A 6,060-nucleotide genomic window follows, 5' to 3' on the forward strand; every position below is an offset into this window, starting at 1 on the left:
TTACTCAGGTTATCTTTGTCTAATATTAAAATTAGCTTGACAAGGAAAATGTAAGCGTGATAAATATGACCCCTTCAAGAAGGGGGCCGAATATTCATTCACACCACTTATATTTATAAGTGCTTTTCACAGACAAGACTCACGAAAAGCCAGTCAATCAATCAATACTTTACACTTATTCCTTTTATACAATTAATGCAACGCAAAGTTTTGTACACATTAAAAGCAGAAAATAAACAAAAATACAAACACATGCATACCTTTCACCAAACCCTCCCATCACACCTCCGTCCCGACACCCAAACAAGCCCACTAATGTTGTCTGTACTGTACTAGGAAAACAAAAAAAATCGTATAATACCAATCATAATTATATTGCATCAATTTAGTCATAAAGATATCATTTTAATCACCTGTGGCATAGAAAACCTTTTTAAAAATTTTGTTTTGTTTTGTTGCTGGCTGGCATCAGCTGTTCAGCGTGCAGCTGTTCTGCTGTTGTGAAAAAGACGGATCCGTCATGGACAAAGTGAACATCTGCATCATCAGTATCGTCAGGGGAAAGGCCAGACACATACAGAGTATTCTCCAAACGCAGAATCTAGCCTGCATCATAATGAAGCAGATGTGAGCAGCAGTGCGCTGCACAAAACATGATATTGTTGTAAGAACAACAATAACAAAACCACAATTCATAGAAGCGTGGAAGAAAAATAAGAAAAATGGAGAAAGCAAAGAGAAGACGAGAATCATGGTACACAGTGTAAGCAGCACATTATGAAAACAGACTCCACAAGGAAACAACATGTTATCAATGGTGGGCAGAGTACATGCTTTATTTCTGTATGCACCACCTGCTGTGGCAGATTAGAAAATTATATCACTGTTTTTAGAACCTTGGAGCAAGAGGCTATGAATACTGTGCAGCTGCTATATGCACAAACACGCATGTGCACATCCTGGCTGAGGCGATGCAATCGCACACAGTAAGCAATCGAATGAAAGGAAAAACATATGTTGCATAACACATGTATAAACGTGATTATGCATCTGCGTGCGTATGTGTGTGAATGTCACTGCATGGGCATGTATGCGTTGCTATGTAAATCTATGTCTGCGGGCTCTGTGCATTACAATGCAATGCCAGATGGGATCAATACGCTCCTCTATCATAGGTCAAGTGTGGCCTGGTTTGTACCCTGCTTTGTCATCAGTAATTCGTGACAGCGGGAGCGGGTAAAGATAAAGTTCTCAGTGCAAGCACGCTGTAACAACCTTTAAACAACAAGTAAAAAAAATAACAACTGTACATTTATTTTAGCCACAGTTCATGGCATATGATATTTTAGCTTTACATAACAAGACCAAGGAAGCATTTCTTTTTAGTTCTTCTCATAATAACAAGTTAAATCTTGCTAATACAGAAAAAATACAGCAGGACTGTAAAAGCCCCTCATAATGTATAAGAAAGGCAAAAACCATCAGAAAAATAACCATTGTCCTACAAGAAGACACATTACAAACACTGACTAACAGGGTGTGATGTGTACATGTTTCTTGTGAAGGCATCAATCATCTGCTGGCAATTTAAATTGGCATTTGGTCCCTTAAACTCTGAAAACCCCTGGCTTAGACTATGCAGCAGCCATAGTACTTAATAATTTGTGTCTGGCATATGGGATGAAGTATGTAAATATATTCATAGACTGAGCTGTGCCAATCTATGCAGCTGCAAATAAACAAATAACAGCTGCTTTAATTTGAGGTCCTTCCCAATGCTTGAGCTCTTCCAACCTATATTTAAGGGCGAGGAAAGGCCCCCGTCAGAGGATGCCAATTTCTGTTTCTTGTATCTCCAGTCTTCTTTTTGCAGTAACTATCCACAGCTACCAGCTACAGATGAGGATGGGAACAGATCAATTAGGAGAATCCACAGTGGTGCTAACACTCCGGGGTACTTGAACTCCTCTGCTTGAGGCAACTGCTAATACCCAAGTCAGAAAGGGCAATCAATCACTTATTTCACTTGCAAATTTGTTTCTCCAAATGAAATTACTGCTGTGGACGAACACAACAGTTCCAGATTTTGGAGATTAATTTGGCAAACAGCCAAACAGAATTTTGGGCTCAGATTTCAGGTCTTTTCTGACTTCATATTACAGGTTTTTTATATCAGCTGAAGTGAACAACATATTATTGCATTACAAAGCATCAACTTGGCTCTTGTTTTAAACTAGTTGTTCACTTTTTTTTACAATCTGAACTCTTTCTAAGCACGACAGACCAACCCATTCAGAAAACAACTCAACTGTGTGGAGACATCAGTGGTGTTGGAGGGTTTTTTTGAGTTGGCACTTCTATTTGGGGACTTTTTGCTATGAGGCTCAAAGGAATCATTTTGGTGCACAGTAACCTCACTGTCTTATGTTTGGCGCCTTTTGTTCTGCCTCTGCCAAAAGCCTCAAGTCAGCCTGGCTGTTCAGTGTGATCCCTTATCTACACCAAGCCAACTTTATTTATAATGCACTTTAAAAAACAGCTAGCACTGACCAAAGTGCTATACATAAAATGACAAAAAAATATGGAGCAACGCATAAAGAAAGCTCCCGGTGGAAGGATAAACTTCAGAATGGAATGAGCACTCCTGCAGTAACGTGTGCTCATCTTTCTTTTTATTGATCTAGAACATTTCCATAACAGATTTATCTCTTCATTTATACTTTAAATTTCCAAAAGGGTTATTTCTGCTTGAGGAAAACCTGGTCTCACCAGTTTTTCCATTAGAGTTGGAAGTAATGGATGGTTTCTTTGACCACAAGGCTTTGTTATTGAAATGACCCACTGCAAAGTCATAAATTTTTCTTCTCCACAAGACAAAAGATCAATTCTTTTAACTGACCATTACCCATCTCCCTCTTTCTTCTTCTTTCTTTCTGTCTTTATTTCTTTCGTACAGTCTGGATATTCTGTGCAACTCCCAGGTGCACAGCAGAGTTTAAGCAGCATGCAGCTGAAAATAACCAGAGAAAAAGAGCATCTGAAATGCTCACTGCATCGTTTCATAAAGGTTAGACAACAAAGAGTGTATTTTAAGGTCTAAGAGAAAAGCTGAGATGCCAGGCAGAGCGAAAAGAACAGAAGAAAAACATTTCAGAGACCTGGTAACCATAGCAACAACTGCCAGGTACAGTGGCTTCCTAATCATCTAGCTGATGCAAAACAAAATCAGGGAAATTGGATGAGATGAAGGAAAGGACAGAGATGAAAGCAGATGCAGTGGAAAACAAGTGTATGGTAAAAAAAAACCCCCTGTAATTTGTTTTTGTTTTTTAATTATCTGTAAAAGAACAAACTAAGCAAATAGGTGTAAAATGCAGATCCTGTGGTGAAAAAAAAAGCTTTGTCACTGTTATTACTGCAGACAAATGGGAGCTAGTTTTCTCTCATAATCACAAAGCGGATGACAGCAGGAGACAACTGCTGTCACACACACACACACACACACACACACACACACACACACACACACACACACACACACACACAGCTGAAGGACCTAGAACAATTTCTTTACCCGAACCTTCGCTTTGCTTTGCTTGTGAAAGAAATGAGAAAGTTCTAATTTTGTATCGTTTTGTGTAGATAACATACTAGATAAGTTGGGAATGCCTTTTAGTCACAGCTGCTTTTCCACATACAAGAAGAACCAAAATCATTTCTTGAACCAAAATCATTTTCCAGAGACTGAGAAATATCATAAAACAGGTAGAAACGAGGTGCAAAAAACTCAATAGTAAAATCATGAATCTCTTGAGGAAAAAAGTGAAAATTCTGATCTTTGAAAATGTGAGTAGTGTCTTTGGGCTGTACATGTAATGTGACTTATCCTGACCTGGTGAGGCAAGATGGAAAAATCAAGGGATCATTAAATACACTAGGATCAATCCTCTGGGAATCATGACTATTTATAGGCTACTAATTGCCGAGCCAATTCATCCGTTTGCAGCTGGAAAATTTCAGTTTGGACTAGAATGGTTCACTGATCAAAGCTGCTATTAATAGAATCTGTTATATATTAACAGCATTTACTATTTACAAACTATATTTTTATATTCACTTAAGAGCTTTCACATCTGGGGGCTTCTGAAAAGAAGTCCTTGAAGCCACTCTGTGAACAGCTGCAGGGTTAAGTGCCTTGCTCAGGGGAACTCTGTGCTATTCATTCATTCAGTGGAGGTTGTTACTCTCTCATTTCCTTTGCCAAGACATTCCCAGCTTCTCTGAGGATTCAGGTCAGCAGCTTTAACCTTTAGCTCAGAGACTCTGTAAATGCCACAGTATCTGTCCTGCTTATTCCCTTACTAAAACTGGTGCTGCATCACCTCTCACCAATTTTAGCTTATTATTGAAATAGTAATTAAAGGAAAACCAAACCTCTTTATCGAGCATTTCAAACAAAATACAGAACAAAATAAAAGGGATATAAACAATATTCACAAGCTCTAATTATCAAAGTACATAATTAGATACATATAATAAATATACATACTGTGCATCGTGGGTGTGTCTTTATCCATAGTACCTTACAATTCCTTTTACATATAAAAAAATTCCCATTTAAATTCATAAATAAAAGAAAAAACATGTTATTGCATACAGTAGAGAATAAAAAAAACCCCAATACCAAAGTATTGATATGTTTCTCTCTAGTGTATGTGTGTGTAAATGTATCCACGTGTGTGAGTCAGTACCTGGAAATGGGCAGGATGCCACGCTTGCTCTGATGAACATTATCACTGCCTCACTAAACACAGACATACCCTGCAGATATAAACAGAAACATACAGAGAAAAATGCACCCGAGTACACACTTCTGAGAGGCAAATGAGTGGACACACAGCCATACTAAGATGACAGGTGTTTACAGCATGGTTCAGCTGTAATGATGGCACAGTCCAAGAGATACAGGTAATTGCAGGATGTGTTGTGTAATGTCCTGAAACTTAGAACAAGGGGCTCTTCTGGGCCCCTTAAGTCTGAAGTGGATGGTGAGTGTTATAAAATTAAGGTAAAAAAAAAAGGGAAATTAAAGTGGACAAAATCTCATCCTCATGATGGGCATTTTTTGAAATGATAGAAAACACCCGAAGGTAGCGAGAAACTCTTATAAGCAGCTATACAACAATATGCATACCTGGAAACAGACATGAGTGAGTCATTCAGCTGGAACCAGAGAAAAGAGGATTTGAAACATATATTAGAAAATAGATGTAGTATCTTCCAAACACTGTATCTAAATGCCATAAAGGTTACTGATGTCAGTCACTGTGGTATATAATGGCAAATATCCTGCCCAGCTCAAGGTTCAGCACTCTGGACAGCGCTCATCACACATCTGCCTCAAGGAACTATTTTGTAAGTCTCTATCTAAATAGACAACTCGGTGGAAGAGGATCGTGGAGGTTGTTTGAGAATGAACAGTCAATATGTATGATAATTTATGAGCACATAACCCAGAGACATTTACAGCAACTATGACTATGCGTTCTAATTAATTGGCCTCTTTCTCTCCACTTCAATTCCTTTCTGCCTTTCTTCTTTTCCTCTGTTGCACCTAATCTGCCTCCAGCTGTTTGATCTCGCTCTTCACTGTCTTCCCACGACTTGCAACCTCCCTCTGCCTCTCTTTGCCTTCTCCTGTCATCCTGTTGTTTCAGAACAACGACAGTAGCAGCTGACTGACTTTGTCTGAACAATTAGAGATATAAATACCCTCTATCTGCCTTTCTGTCTCCATCATTTCCCATCATGGGCCCCTTTGGAGTGATATGGTAGTTTCATTTATCTCTCCAGAGGTCACATTATCAGCAGAGTCACCAGCCCATTTCTTCTCCAATACCAGTGACACATACACTGTATGAAGGAGACGAGCTCTCAAGGACAATATTCTTTTTAGAGTTGGATAACTTTTTAAAGGTGTTAGAGCTTAGAATGTATACATAATATTTATCAGTTGGACATTATACAGCAAGATGTAATTTTGACCATTTTCTGAAGTCT

Source organism: Pundamilia nyererei, unplaced genomic scaffold, assembly GCF_000239375.1.
Source record: "Pundamilia nyererei isolate P.nyererei 1_Seehausen unplaced genomic scaffold, PunNye1.0 scaffold00242, whole genome shotgun sequence".
NCBI classification, from domain to species: Eukaryota; Metazoa; Chordata; class Actinopteri; order Cichliformes; family Cichlidae; genus Pundamilia; species Pundamilia nyererei.